The sequence below is a fragment of the Trachemys scripta genome, chromosome 5 (genome assembly GCF_013100865.1).
Source record: "Trachemys scripta elegans isolate TJP31775 chromosome 5, CAS_Tse_1.0, whole genome shotgun sequence".
NCBI classification, from domain to species: domain Eukaryota; kingdom Metazoa; phylum Chordata; order Testudines; family Emydidae; genus Trachemys; species Trachemys scripta.
In genome coordinates, this window is record NC_048302.1 from 57,073,386 (window position 1) to 57,089,740 (window position 16,355).

Consider the following 16,355-nt stretch of genomic DNA (forward strand, 5'->3'; position numbering starts at 1 on the left):
CAGAAACTCTTTCAGTGGCAACTTCCTCTGTGCGTTTGAATGATCCTATGCAATTAGTAAACACCTGGAGCAGGCACGGCAGCCGCCCATTTTTTTTATGACAGTGTGGCACGCTTGCACGAGGGCAGCCTGAAGGGGGCGCAGCAGCAGCAGAAGGTGGGGACACTGTGGTAGGACAACTTCCATTGCAGCCCCGGCTCCAGCTCCTCCTCCCGCTGTTGGGAGTCTGGGGCTCGCGGTGAGTCACACACTCGGCCCCGACTTCCTAGTTACACAAACTTTATTGCTGTTCCCAAGTTGCTGTGGGGGCTATTGAAAGGCTCCGAGCTCCCCCTGAGTTGGAGGTGCCAACCCAGGGTAACAAAGCCCCGGGGGCTGCAGGGGACGGCGCCCACCCCTCCCCCCGGCGCCGGAGGATTATTGCTCAACAACCAGGAGGGATTTACCTGCTGCTCTTGGGAGCTGCCTCCTCCTGCTCCTCCCGCGGCGCCAGCTGAGCCAGAGGCGGCCGCCTGCATCTCCCCTTCTTCCGGCAGCTGCCGAGCCGGGGCCGCTCCCGGAATTACTCCGGCTCTAGTCACAGCGGAGAGGGGGCCCCAGCCAGGTAGGCGCTTTACGCGCTCGTTTGGCGAGCGGCGCCCACGTGTGTGTCTGTTCTCCGGGGGCTCCCCGCGCCCGATACGGGCCCCGTGCACAGTGCGGCGGGGAGGGCCAGGTGCTGTGAGGGGGCGATGCGCGGGGACGGAGTTGCCCCGAGGAGCGTGGTGGTGGGTCTGGAGGGGATGGGTTCCGGGGCAGGGCGCAGGCTGAGGTCCCCCGCCGCCTGCGAGCGGGGCAGGGAGGCGGCGCTGCGCTCTAATCCGCGCGCGCGGAAATAGGATGCGCAACTCCTAAGCCAAAGCGCGGGCCCGCTCCCCCCTTGCGCGCAAGGGGCCCCCAGCGCTGCCGTGGGGCTCGCGAGCTCGTCACCTGCGCCCTTGGCTGCTGGGGCGGCGTGTGCAACGCGCTGCAGTTGGCAGCAGGGAGGGAGGGCTGGCTGGGTGCTGCTTTGACCTTGGGTGTGGCAACAGGAGCGATGTCTCAGCCCAGCCCCTTCCCTGCCGAACAAAACCGGCTTCCTTCAGTCAGCGAACTCGGTCCGCCCCCGCTTGGGGTGCACGATGCCGGGGGCAGGGACGGAGCCGGGGCTGGTAAAACATGAGGCTGCTTTTCTACCGCCTTTTGTTCCTTCGAGCTCGGTACTAATAATTGTCCCACTTTCCAATCGATTGGACCGACTCTCTAGCTTCCCCCAGGAAGGGCTATGCTATTGACTCTATCTCATTAGGAAGTTAGATCTCCTCTACGAATAGCAACCGGCGGATTGCTGAAATTATATAGGTCATTGGAAATAATTCCCTCTTAAGCGCCTTTATCTTTTGCTTCAGCAGTGTAACTTGCACAGCCTTAGCCACAAACTTCTCTGATAGAAGAGACACTGCGTACTGACTATTCTCCTGCAAAACACCTAGTACTGGAGAAAAGAAAATACTAATTTATTTCAAAGATTACTTTTACCCTATAAATGTAATTCATACATCTGGAGCATTTATACCACTATTTGTTAAATTACACAAGAGGTTATTGCATCAGTTAATCAGTTTTCTCTCTTTGGGAGCTGTTTTCTGTTTATGTTATAATACAGATTTATTATTATTATTATTTATTTTATTATTATTATTTTTGCTAAGGAAGTTCATCACATCCCATAGTAGACTGTTTCCACATTTCTTTTTGTGGTTTGCAATCCCCATCTCTTTCCAGACTGAAATGTAGAGTACAATAATTTATAGAGCTAAAATGCCTGAGAATGTGGACCAGTTGATTGGTCTGTCCTGATAAGGTATTTCCTATGTTGCCCTACTCTTAAAGTGCTCAAATAAATTTGTTAGTCTCTAAGGTGCCACAAGTACTCCTGTTCTTTTTGCGGATACAGACTAACACGGCTGCTACTCTGAAAACTGTCAAAAATGTTTGACAGAATGTTAAAAATAATACTGTGTGACATTTCTTCTCTCAATCGTTGTTGCAGGTGACACCTAAGGTCCAGGCCCTGCAACATGCTCCCCAGATGTATATTGTTGTGCCCATGTGGATGCCCATTATCTTTAATGGGGCTCTACACTGGTACAAAGATCTGCCAGCATGGAAGAGCTTCCAGGATCAATGCCCATGATTTCTATAATTCTGTGCATTTGGCAGCACTCCAGTCTTTTTCATGTTTTCCCTCTATGGTTGGTTTCCCTTATTTGCATGGATCTCTCACCTAGCAACAAAGAGAAGGAAAACACTTACTTATTTTTAAGTGTGACCATAAAATCCCAAAAACAGATAGGTAGGGCCCTACCACATTCACGGTCATTTTGGTCAATTTCACAGTCAGGGGATTTTAAAAAATGTAAATGTCATGATTTCAGCTATTTGAATCTGAAATTTCAGGGTGTTGTAACTGTAGGGGTCCTAACCCAAGAGAGTTCTGGGGGGGGCGGGGTCACAGGTTATTGGGAGGTGGGGGAGGGTTGTGGTACTGCTCCATGACTTCTGTGCAGCTGCTGGTGGCAGTTCTGCCTTCAGAGCTGGGCAGCTGGAGAGCGGGGGCAGTTGGCCAGGAGCTCAACTCTGAAGGCAGAGCCACTGCCAGCAGCAGCACAGAAGGATGGCATGGTATGGTATTGACACGCTTACTTCTGTGCTGCTGCCTGCAGAACTGGGCCCTCAGTTAGCAGCTGCCACTCTCTGACCGTCCAGCTCTGAAGGTAGCAGCACAGAAGTAAGGGTGGCATTTGTATAGTACGGCCATCCTTACTTCTGCGCTGCTGCTGACGGGGTGCACAGCCAACAGCTGCTGCTGTCCAGCCACCCAGCTCTGAAGGCAGTGCAGAAGTAAGAATGGCAATACTGCAACCCCACTAAAATAATGTGGTGACCCCCCTGCAATGCCCTTTTGAGTCAGGACCCTCAATTTGAGAAACACTGGTCTCCCCCCGTGAAATCTGTATAGTATAGGGTAAAAGCACACAAAGGACCAGATTTCATGGTTTTTCATGGCCATGAATTTGGTAGGGCCCTGCAGATAGGGGAATTTGGGAGCAGATGTTTGTTCCTGAAACTATTTTGAACAGTTACAAAATACTAGATTTCTAATTTATTGTGTCCCTTTAAAAGTTTCCAAATCGTAGCCATCTTCCTCCCAGCTGAGCCAGAATGGACTTCTTCAGCAGCTGGCAGTGCTGCTCTTTACCTAGTTAGTTGCTGTTGACCAGTGCAACACCCCGATCCTGCACAGTGCTCCATTCTTTTGTGTCCACGCAGCATCCATTTAACTTCAGTGATTCATGCACCCACATGGAGCTGTTTGCAGGATTGGGGTCTCACTTGCTGAGGACTTGAGGATGATGCATCTACACTATTTCCAGCTTTTGGAGAGAGAGAGAGAGAGATCAAAATTGTGTCTCTTACCTAGTAGTAGTATACAATATAAGGTTGGGCATTTGAACGGTCCATAAATAATTGGTCAGATGACCAGACAAATAATGATTAAAATATTGTCAATTGTCAAAAATGGTCCATATATCTTAAAGAACTGATTTATTGGAACAGTAACAAAAAAGAATAAGACTTTATGGTTTCCAATAGGCTTAGCCTTCTTTATACCTACTTACAAAAAACAAGTTTCTTAACTGAGTTATTTTAATTCTGAAAATGCAAAACACAATGAAATTAAGTTCTGAAAAATGGAAGTATACATGATACAATCATGACATTGTGTACATCAGGAGGTTCTTGCTGAAACGTTTGATATTTGACTGTGGTCAAATAATAGTTGATCAATTGACATTATTTGACCTCTCAATTGACCGGTTTGCCAAGCCAAAGCAATAGAACAATATTGTTAGGTCATCAGTTCAGTATTTCTGCAAATTTTGATAGTTCCGTGCTCTTTTTGGATTATAATCCTGTGATGTTAATGTAATTTCTACAATAAAACTTGTAAAACAACTGGGGAAAAATTATGGGTTGGAAGGTGATAAAATTTCGGATTTAGGCTCTGATCCCTCAGTTGGATTTGTGCAGATTATTCCATTTGTCTACATAATGTCCCATAAACTTCAGTAGAGCTGTGCACAGATGCAGGGGTCTGCCTGCTTGGAACTGATTTCTGGTACTAATTCTGTAATGTGCTATGTGGTTTTTTTTTTTTTTTTTTTTTTTTTGTCCATTGCTAGTTGGGCTTCATGTATATAGAGGTCAGAGAGAGGCTGGAGGAGAGGAAAGTAAAAGAGCCTGAAGTTTTGAAGTCTGTCTCTCAAGTACAAGTGGTTGCAAAGGAAAACTATCCCTTTGGGTATGTCTACACTATGGGATTAATCCGAATTTATATAATTCGAATTTTGGAAACAGATTGTATAAAGTCGAATGTATGCGGCCACACTAAACACATTAATTCGGCGGTGTGCGTCCATGTACCGGGGCTAGCGTCGATTTCTGGAGTGTTACTGTGGGTAGTTATCCCAAAGCTATCCCATAGTTCCCGCAGTCTCCCCCGCCCATTGGAATTCTGGGTTGAGATCCCAGTGCCTGATGAGGCAAAAAACATTGTCGCAGGTGGTTCTGGGTACAGCCTCACCCCTCCCTCCATGAAAGCAACGGCAGACAACCATTTTGCGCCTTTTTTCCTGGGTGAACACTGCAGACTCCATACCATGGGAAGCATGGAGCCCGCTCAGCTCAAGACAGCAGTCATGAACATTATAAACACCTCGCACGTTCTCGTGCAGTTTATGCTGAGCCAGGACCAGAAAAATTAGGAGAGGAGGAGGCGGTGACCACAGCGCAGCGACAAGAGTGATGAGGACATGGACATGGACACAGAATTCTCTCAAACCGCGGGCCCCGGTGCTTTGGAGATCATGTTGTTAATGGGGCAGGTTCTATCCATGGAACAGTGATTCTGGGCCCGGGAAACAAGCACAGACTGGTGGAACCGCATAGTGTTGCAGGTGTGGGAAGATTCCCAGTGGCTGCGAAACTTTCGCATGCATAAGGGCACTTTCTTGGAACTTTGTGACTTGCTTTCCCCTGCCCTGAAGCGCCAGAATACCAAGATGAGAGCAGCCCTCACAGTTGAGAAGTGAGTGGCGATAGCCCTGTGGAAGCTTGCAACGCCAGACAGCTACTAGGTGTCAGTCGGGAATCAATTTGGAGTGGGCAAATCTACTGTGGGGGCTGCTGTGATGCAAGTAGCCAAAGCAATCACTGAGCTGCTGCTACGAAAGGTAGTGACTCTGGGAAATGTGCAGGTCATAGTGGATGGTTTTGCTGCAATGGAATTCCCTAACTGTGGTGGGACGATAGATGGAACCCATATCCCTATCTTGGCACCGGATCACCATGGTACCCAGTACATAAACCGCAAGGGGTACTTTTCAATGGTGCTGCAAGCACTTGTGGATCACAAGGGGTGTTTCACCAACATCAAAGTGGGCTGGCCGGGAAGGGTTCATGATGCTCGCGTCTTCAGGAACACTACTCTGTTTAAAGGGCTGCAGCAAGGGACTTACTTCCCGGACCAGAAAATAATTGTTGGGGATGTTGAAATGCCAATAGTTATTCTTGGGGACCCAGCCTACCCCTTAATGCCATGGCTCATGAAGCCATACACAGGCAGCCTGGACAGGAGTCAGGAGCTGTTCAACTACAGGCTGAGCAAGTGCAGAATGGTGGTAGAATGTGCATTTGGCCGTTTAAAAGGTCGCTGGCGATCGTTACTGACTCACTCAGACCTCAGCCAAACCAATATCCCCATTGTTATTTCTGCTTGCTGTGTGCTCCACAATCTCTGTGAAAGTAAGGGGGAGACTTTATGGCGGGGTGGGAGGCTGAGGCAAATCGCCTGGCTGCTGATTACGCGCAGCCAGACACCAGGGCAATTAGAAGAGCACACTTGGAAGTGCTCTGCATCAGAGAAGCTTTGAAAACCAGTTTCATGACTGGCCAGGCTACAGTGTGAAATTTCTGTTTGCTTCTCCTTCATGAAAACCCGCCCCCTTTATTGACTCATTCTCTGTAAGGAACTCACCCTCCCCCTGCGATCACAGCTTGCTTTCAAAGGAAATAGTCACTATCGTTTAAAAATCATTTATTCTTTATTAATTGATTATAAAAAGAGAGAGAGAACCCGGGTGGGGTTTGGGAGGAGGATCGGCGGGAAGGAAAAGGCCACTAAAAAAAGGTTTAAAAAAATGACAGCCTTTTGCTTGGGCTGTCCACTGGGGTGGAATGGGAGGGTGTACGGAGCCTCCCCCCCACGTTCTTTCACGTCTGGGTGAAGAGGCTATGGAACATGGGGAGGCGGTTTATACAGGGGCTGTAGCGGCACTCTGTTATTCTGCTGCCGTTCCTGAAGCTCCACCAGACACCGGAGCATGTCTGTTTGCTCACGCAACAGCCCCAGTGTTGCATCCTGCCTTCTTTGATCTTCCTGCCACCACCTCTCATCTCGAGCGTCCCGCATGTCCTCACGTTGGTCCCTCATGTCCTCACGTTCACTGGCTTCTTTCCTATACTTTGAAACCGTGTCCTTCCACTCATTCAGATGAGCTCTTTCACTGCGGGTGGATTCCATGATTTCCGCGAACATCTCGTTTCGCGTCTTCTTTTTCCGACTCCTTATCTGAGATAGCCTTCGGGATGGAGGAGGAGGCTTGAAAAATTTGCAGCTGCTGGAGGGAGGGAAAAAAGAGAATTTTTTTAAGATACATTTTGCAGAACAATGCTTATATTCTTTCACGGTGACCAACACTATTCACATTACATAGCACACGTGATTTCTGTGCAAGGTCGCATTTTGCCTCTTAATATTGAGTGCCTGTGGCTTTGCTGCTAGAGATCACAGACGCAGGTCCAGGCAACAGAATTCGGCTTGCATGCGGCCATGGTAAGCCATTATCTTTCGGTTTCTGCGCCCTCCTTTCCCACATACCAAGCAAAGCCTGTTGAGTGCTGCGGTCTTCCTTTTAACCTTCAGCAGCAGAAAACAAACTACCCCCCCCCCATCCAATTCTCTGGATGATTGCTTTATCCCTCCCCCTCCCCCCACCGCGTGGCTGGTATCAGGGAAGACCCCTGCTAGCCAAACGCGAAAAGCTCAGGGCCAATTGCCCCCCCCCCCCACCTCCCCCGCACTTGGCTAACTGCAGGGAAGGATTTCTTTTCAGCCACAGGCAAACAGCCCAGTAGGAACGGCCACCTCTGTCCCCTTAATTAAATTCCCGTCTTTCAACCAGGTTACCATGAGCGATATCACTCTCCTGAGGATTACGCAGCAAGATAAAGAACGGATGTTGCTTGAATGCCAGCAAACACTGGGACCATACGCTGCCAGGCTTTGTCATGCAATGATACCAGATTACTTGCTGCAAGCATGGCGTGGTCAAGTGTCCTACCATGGAGGATGGAATAAGGCTGCACTGCCCAGAAACCTTGTGGCAAGGCTTTTGGAGTACCTCTAGGAGAGCTTCATGGAGATGTCCCTGTAGGATTTCCGCTCCATCCCCAGACATGTTAACAGACTTTTCCAGTAGTTGTACTGGCCGCGAATGTATCCCAAGTCCTCAGGGCAAAGTAATCATTAAAAAACGCTTGCTTTTAAAACAAGTTTTATATTTTAAAGGGTAAACTCACCTGAGGTCCCTTCCATGGGGTCACGGTCTTGGATACTGGGTTGGGAGGGTACTTCAGTCAGGCTGAGAAAAAGATCCTGGCTGTTGGAGAGAACGGAGTGCTGGGTGCTCTCCGCATGCTCCTCCTCCTCCTCCTCTTCCCCGTCCGCAGAATCCTCAGCTGTAGCTGATGAGATTACCCCCGCCTCGGAATCCACGGTCAGAAGTGGGGTAGTGGTGGCGGCTCCCCCCCAGAACTGCATGCAGCTCCGCGTAGAAGCAGCATGTCCGCGGCTCTGACCCGGAGTGACCGTTTGCCTCCTTTGTTTTTTGATAGGCTTGTCTGAGCTCCTTGACTTTCATGTGGCACTGATCTGAGTCCCTATTGTGGCCTCTCGCCATCATGCCCTTGGAGATTTTTTTCAAAAGTTTTGGTATTTTGTCTTTTCGAACAAAGTTCTGCTAGCACTCCCATATAGCGATCAGATCCAGTACCTCCCGTACTGTCCATGCTGGTGCTCTTTTTCGATTATCGGCCTGCATGGTTACCTGTGCTGATGAGCTCTCTGTGGTCACCTGTGTTCTCCACACTGGGCAAACAGGAAATGAAATTCAAAAGTTCGCGGGGCTTTTCCTGTCTACCTGGCCAGTGCATCTGAGTTCAGATTACTGTCCAGAGCAGTCACAATGGTGAACTGTGGGACAGCTCCCGGAGGCCAGTACCATCGAATTGTGGCCACACTAACCCTAATTCGAAATGACAATATCGATTTTTGGTGCTACTCCGCTTGTCGGGGTGGAGTACAGAAATCAATTTTAAGAGCCCTTTATTTTGAAATAAATGGCTTTGTTGTGTGGACGGGTGCAGGGTTAATTTGATTTAATGCTGCTAAATCCGAATTAGTCATAGTGTAGACCAGGCCTTAGATACATTGCTGTGGTGGAGAATGTGGTTGCAGTGAAGAGTTGCCAGAACCCTAGGAGGCCTTTTTCTGCTTTTCTCGAGATAGATTTGCTCAACCATTTTCTACTATTTATTTATTGAGCAAAAGAGATTGATGAGATGTGTATGGAAAAAAGAAGAGTTTATAATTTTGTTTTGACTTTGGAAGCTGATGATAGCTTTTCCTTTATGAGTTTGCTATTTACATTCTGAATTTTCTGCTTTGGATTTCACTGCATCTGTATCTTGGTCCTGGCTAAATTACAAATTATAAAAATAAAACTTGGGTTGTATTTGTTTTCTTTTTTAAAATGCTATCAAGCTCTTCTATAGGCTTCCAGTCTGATAACTGAGAACTCAGAAACTGGGAAGACAGCTTCTGACATTTATTTATTGGAGTCTGTCACACCAAATTTGAGTTTTAAAATTCTGTATCTGCTTTTTCCTTTCAAAGGAAAAGCTAATTATGCCTCTGAGTGTATATTTGTAACTCTTCAGGTTTACTTTTTATTCCCTTGGAAGCAAAACTTTTGAAGCTATTCACTTGAGAAGTATTGAGGTCTTTTCAATGTACAACACAACTCTTAAAATGTTTGATTTATGTGTACAAATATTGCCACTCTTACCTTTGAATATCTTGTATTATTTCACTACAAACACCACCTCAGCCATTCTCACAGAAAGTCTTATAGCATGATCTTTTTTCAGCTCTGATTGGTGTTGTGGAATATAGGCTACCCCTTATTTGAGTTGCATACTCCAATATTTAATGTGCACCTCTAATCATTTGGCTTGGTGTTCATGCCGGGATAATCTTATTATGGCTCTTGCATTCTCTTTCAAACATAACTCATTCCTGTGCTAAGGGAGCATTGGCATACCCTTCCCACACTTAGAGCAAATGTACACACTCCAGGAGTTTTTCATTTACCCCTTTTCTCAAGACACTGTCCTCATAACCCCTTGTCTCAGGGGTTGTCTCTGCTGTACTGTGGTGGGGGTATGAATTGCAGAGTAAACCAAAGTGTTGTGCTCTGACTGCCCTGTGTGACACTGTTGGTGTGAACTAAAAGTTACCTAGTTCATGTTCAAACCCAGTTCAAACATAGTCCTCTTCAAACAGGGCTATGTTAATGTGAAAAGTACTTTTTAGCTTGCGCCAGCAGCATCTAGTGCAAGTTTAGAAATCAAATCAGCACAATGTAAAGAATCGGGATTACTCCAGAATCAAACCTAGCTGCACTCAGAAACACTGATCCCTCCAACTGGTATTACTGAGGATAGAGTCGAGAAGCTGGCATCTTCTGACAGTTAACACAGCTATTGTATAGAGCAGGGGTTCTCAAACTGTGGGTTGGGACTCCAAAGTGGGTCGTGACCTGTTTTAATAGGGTCGTCTGGGCTGGGGTTAGACTTGCTGGGGCCCAGGGCCAAAGCCAAAGTCCCAGGGCCTCAGCCCTGAATGGTGGGGCTCCGGCTTCCACTTCAGCAGTGTTCAGTTTACAGCCCCCCCTCCCTCAGCCATCCAAGGCTGAAACCCTTGGGATTTGGCTTTGGCCCGCCTGTCTGGGATGGCGGGAGTGGGGCAGGCTCAGGCTTCGGTCCCCCTTTCTGGGGTCATGTAGTAATTTTTGTTGTCAGAAGGGGGTTGCTGTGCAGTGAAATTTGAAAACCGCTGGTCCAGAGTGGACGTTCCTCAAACATTTGTTCCAGGACACACATGTTTGTAGCATATATAGGTAAAAATACTAGTACAGATATAACCAAGAGGTGGTATATGTTTTTAATCATGTTAACTCAATTAATTTAATGCGATTGAAAAGCCCCAGTAAGATGCAGGCTTCTATCTTGGGCTACAACATAGCCAGCTGAAGTTTGTATATTGTTTGGGCATATGCAGACTTGGCTGCTTGTTTTGGCACCGTGCATGCATCAATGTGACATTGATGGAAAGTGTGGTACACCCTGCAGAGGTATCCTACTATGCCCCTCACCACAGTATGGAGCAATGCCTTTTGAGACACTTTTTTGCAGTGCTTTGTGGGATAGTAGTGAGTCACCAACAGACTTCTGAAAAGAAGGGGTTAAGTTCCCAACATGCTACTTTTCACATCCCATAATATTCTCCCAATCCCATAAACATGATGCCATTTTTTTTTTTAAACACCCCACTGTCCTGTGGGGGGTCATTTCGGTGTCCGCCATCTCTGTGACAGAAGTATGGAGATTGCCAAGCCTAAGCACAATTCTCTTGTGCATTGCTAATACAAGGATGTACCATTCTCCATTATTTGCACATCCTGAGGGTGTACTGCTACAATTCGGATTGTGATGCAGATGATGCAGAGATGGGTGATGCTGATGGTCCTAGTGAAAAACAATGCCAGGTTGCTCCTGGCATTCATGAAGCAGCTCCTCACAGTGCAGCACCATTCTAGGGCCTGAGAAATGAGCGCTGATTGGTTGTGGGATCACATCGTAATGCAGGTTTGGGATGACTAGCATTGGCTGCAGAACTTTTGGATGCAAAAGGCCACATTCCTGGATTTGTGTGCCAAGTTTGCCCCAGTCCTCCAGAGCAGGGACACCAAAATGAGTGTCATTGACTGTGGAAAAGCAAGTTGGGATCACGCTCTGGAAACCTGTAACACCAAATTCCTATTGATCAGTGGGCAAGCATTTTGAAGTTGGAAAATCCACCGTGGGGGCGATTGTCATCTTCTGCTACACAGGAATGTGACTTTTGGTTATATGCAGGACATAGTGGATAGATTTGTAGCACTGGGTTTCCTAAACTGCAGTAGAGTGACTGACAGACAGCACGCATATCCCTGTTTTGGCATTGGCCCACCTTGCCACAGAGTACATCAACAGACAGGGCTGCTTTGCTATTTTATGCAAATGCTAGTGGGTCACCAGGGATGCTTCACTGATACTAATGTGGGCTGGGCAGGAAAGGTGCATGATGACTGTGTCTTTAAAAACACAGGACTTTTTAAAAAAGTTGCAAACAGGGACACTCTTCTCCGACTTGTGCATTGACATTGGAGATGTTGAAATGCCCTGAGATATTCTGGGAGACTAAGCCTACATTTTGTTCCCCTGACTCACAAAATCATATGCTGGCTGGAAAGATTCAACTATTGGCTCAGCAGGTACAGAAGAACTCTTGCATGTGCTTTTGGTAGATTGAAGGGATGCTGGTTGTGTTAACTAGGGTGACCAGGTGTCCCGATTTTATAGGGACAGTCCCGATATTTGGGGCTTTGTCTTATATAGGTGCCAATTACCCCCAACCCCCGTCCCGATTTTTCACACTTGCTATCTAGTCACCGTAGTGTTAACTGACTAAATTGGATCTCATCAAGGAAAAACATCCCAGTGGTTAAAGCTGCTTGTTGAGTCCTGCATAATATCTATGAAGTGAATAGGGAAAAGCTGCTGCCAGAGTGGAGGGGAGAGGTTGACTGGCTCCTGTCTGCTGAATCTGAACAGCCAGAGACAAGGGCTATTAGAAGAGTCAACCATGGAGCTATGTGACTGAGGGAGGCTTTAAAGGAGCATTTTAACAGCAACAGTAGCATTCTCTGATTTTCATGAAGCAGAGTTTGTCTTGTGTATTTTATAATCTGTATGTTTCTATGAATTCTGTAATACTTGGTGTACATTTACAAATTTGGTTGATTCTTTGCCTCCTGCTATATGTTCTACAATGCTTGGTGTGAACTAATAGAGATACTCTGACTTTACAAAAATAGAGCTTTGTGTGCACATCAGCAGTTAACAAAATTAGGATACAAACAAACACATACAAACTGAAGATGAACCAGTTTACAATCCCAAGTTGAAATAGAAGTAAACAGTAAACATGTATGTCCATGTTTGTAAACAGTAGCTCAGTGCAGTCCATTGTAGCTATATGCATGCACACCAATCTGTGGTTTTACAGGTTAGTATACATCACTTTTTGTCCCTTAGTATGGAGTGCTAGGGGTAAGAATGTATATCGTGGTGCCACGTGTAATATATATGTGTGTTGGGGGGGGGGGGAAGCAGGTGTAGAAGGCAGTAAACTTGGAGTTCTCCTACCGGTAGGACTGCAAAGGCTGCTGAGTCTAGGTTCTTTGGACCTGTAGGTCAATCATGGTCTGAAACACTTGGGTTTCTTGCTTGAGCAAGCCCATTATGCCCAAAGAGAGAAAAAGGATTCCCACCTTGTGCCAAAGATATGGAACAGAACAAAGAGGATTGCCAATCATGAGAAATCCCCTAGTTTACCACCTGAGCTGGAACTAACAAGAACTGCACCAGGGGAAAGGATTTGGCCCAGACTAAGAAGAAGTCTAGTCTATGAAAGAAGCTTATTGAAACATCTCTGAGGGTGAGATTTACCTGTATTCAGTTTCTTAAATGTATTAGGCTTAGACTTGTGTGTGTTTTTGTTTGTTTTGTTTTGTTTTGCTTGGTAACTCACTTGGCTGCTACTCTGAAATTTGTTCTGTCTGTTATTACTTAAAACTACTTAAATCCTACTTTTTATACTTAATAAACAAAAGTGATTTTATTAACCCTGAGTAAATGATTAATACCTGGGGGAGCAAACAGCAGTGCCTATCTCTATCAGTGTTATAGAGGGCAGGCAGCTTATGCGTTTACTCTGTATAAGCTTTATACAGAGTAAAATGGATTTATTTGGGGTTTGGATCCCATTGGGAGCTGGGTTTCTGGGTGCTGGAGAGAGGTGACCTGCTGAGCTGTTTTTTGGTTAAAGCCTGCCGCTTTGGGGGTGTGGTTGAGACCTAGGTCTGTGTTGCAGCAGACTAATGTGTCTGGCTCAACAAGGCAGGGTTCTGGAGTCCCAAGCCATCAGGGAAATTGGGCTCAGAGGTAATTCCAGTACATCAGTTGACAGCCTCAAGGGGGTCTCTGTGACTGAACCCGTCACAGGAGTGAGCAGGGGCTGGACCTCAAAGAAGGGGTGAAGAAGGGGCAGGGAAGGGGTGTTCAGTTTTGTGCGATTAGAAAGTTGGCAACCCTAGGTAGAAGGTCCATGGCTCCCCACAGCTGCCTGTGCTTCCTGGTCTGCTCTTATCTGGGCCAGGCTCCAGCTTCTGATCTGACTGGGGGGTGGTCAGACAGAAGAGGAGGAGCCAGGGGGCGGGCCTGTGATGAAAAGTGGACGAGCACGCTCATCCACTTTTCACTGTTCCAGCGCCCTTAGGTGGGACACCTTGAGTCCACGCCAGAAGCTGCTGATTTAAAAATAAATAAAAATACACCATTAGATTTATAATCACAATGGAAAGGGAAAGCTAAGTCTTAAACTCCCTTGTATTATTCCTACAAATATCCTTAATAAGAAATACTTTTTGACGTTTTAACTTTGGAGCCCCTAGCTACAGCACCGCTCTCCAGCTCAAACCGTGGCGAGTATGACCTGGCTGGGAGGAAGGGAGGTGCTCTGTTGCAGGTAGCTGCCACGCCTCCTGGCTTGAAGTAGTAATAACAAACACCAAATACATGGTTTCCATCATCAGCACCCCGGCTATTTAAAAAAAAAAAAAGTTTCAGCACCCCTGCATGTAGCTATACAGTTTGGCCCCTCTCCCTGGGTACAGGTATTGTGAAGTGGCAGTGAATATATTTGCACTATTTTAACAGGCAGTGATTTGGGGGATGGGGGGAGGGCTGCTGTCTCACTTCTGATGGTGACAGAGGCACAGAGAACCCAGCTGCTACTAGTGTCCTGAAACCACTCCAGCCTGTATCCTGCTAGCTTGTTTAGTGCTGTGGTGCCAACCAAGCTCATCACAGTGTGGTGTGTGAAAGTATCCTATTGCCATGGAAGAAACCAGACTGCCATTCCTAGAAATCTTTGGGAGAGGATTGCGGAGTATTTCTATGAAAGTTTCATTGAGATCTCCCAAGAGGATAAAAGAGACATCCCTATTCTGATACGCAGAGAAGTCATGCAGATGGTCTCCCGCTTCCCCTACCCTACCCCAATAAGCCACAGAAAGGAAATGCAGATGCCAATTCTACCTCTGTCTGTTATACCTCTGTTGAAGCACAGGATACTGATCTGATGTGGCTTGTGTACTGGACTGCTACGCAACCCTTTTTAAAAGGTGCTAGCCTTTCCTTTTCTAACAACATACCAGTAAAGAATGAAAAATCAGTACCTATCTTAACTTGCAAATGGGCCAAGTGACATTTTTAAATGGAGAATAAAAGCAGAGGAAAGGGGAAGTAGAGATGAGGTTTGAAGGAAAGGAAAAACAAAATTCACATTTTAAGATTAATGCATGTACATGCTTACCCAAGCTTCCTTCCCCTTCATCTTCGTCTCACCTGCACTTGTCAGCCAGGACTGACTCCTGTGGAGTTTCAAACAGTTCCTGACTTGCAGCATGGTTGGAGTCCCCTGCTGTGTCTTCCTCCTCAAAGTGGGGGCTCCTCCAAGATGGCCAAAGTAGTATGAGGGGCACTGATGGAGTCATCGCTAAGTATGACATGCAGTTTGTTGTAAAAGCAGCAGGTCCCCAGGGCAGGATGAGATCTCTTGTTTTCCCTTGCTTTCTGGTCTGCCTGGCATAGTTCCTTTGTTTTCATGCAGCATTGCTGCTGATCCCTGTCATGCCCCTTTGCCAGAATCCCCTGGGCAATCGTCTCATAGATATCAATATTTCTGTGGCTTGTTTGTAGCTGTGCCTGCACAGCTTCTGCTCCCCAAAATCTAAGGAGATACAATATTACTTTCCTATTCCTGTGTGTGTGTGTGTGTGTGACATTGTTTGTCGGTTAGGCAGGGTACACAACAAAGATAAGCTGCTAGGTGTGTTGACCAAGGTGGGAAATCAGGAAAAGGCATTTAAAAAAAACACATAAAGGTTTTTGAAGATTGGGTAGGCTTCCAATCTCTGCGATCACTGGGCAGTGGAGTTCAGAACTTTGAAATGAGTGTTCACTATTGCAGGGAAAGAGGCATTGTGAGATAGGTGCTGGAGGATGCTTAGAGTTTCACAAGTTATGCAGTTTCTATGCTGAAACTATGTCAACCTCCGTAGGGAGAGGTGGTTCTACTGCATTGTTGTACCAGGCCACTTACTCTGATGGGAGACCAATTTTAGCGTAGACACGTGCATAACTAGGTCAACGCAAATGGACCTACATCAACCTTACTTTGTAGTGTAGATCAGGCCCAGTTAAAAAAAAAAAAAAGTCTTTTTCTAACTACTAGGTATGTAAACTCAACCTGGGAACTGAAAGTCAAGCTGTGGTTTTTTTTGTTTTGTTTTTTTGCCCACTTATTATTACCAGTAGGAAAGATTTGCCATTAGAATGTGGCTGATGATTTTGGTTTGTGATATGCAAGGCAGAAGAAAATTCAGCTTGGTTCTTCACTGCTGTACTGGCATTACAACATTAACTGCAGTAGAAATGTTTGAGAAAGTAAACAGGTAGCTTAGATATGTACAGAAAGCAGTTATGTTGAATAGGAAGGTTTATTTTTATAATCACGCTTCAAAGCTGAAATGCCTTGTTATATTGGGACAACTTATTGTGCCACACATGGTAATGTTTCTTCAAGTATGTGTGTAAATCAAATAAATTATGCTTGCACATCAAAATATGGTGCATAATATCATAAGGTCAAATCATACCCCCTAAGAAAAATCCAAGGAGGAACAAAGAAATCCTGTAAAGCTCAT

The 16,355-nt window shown here is 46.3% G+C and overlaps 1 protein-coding gene across 1 annotated transcript in view; it reads left to right on the forward strand.

Moving 5' to 3' along the window:
• Positions 1–511: 511 nt before the first annotated feature.
• FAM160A1 (family with sequence similarity 160 member A1) overlaps positions 512–16,355 on the forward strand; it is a 129,613-nt gene continuing 113,769 nt past the window's right edge. Inside the window, exon 1 of the mRNA XM_034770700.1 lies at positions 512–604. The gene's annotated coding sequence lies outside the window, so the exon portion shown is untranslated. The remainder of the gene's footprint in view (positions 605–16,355) is intronic.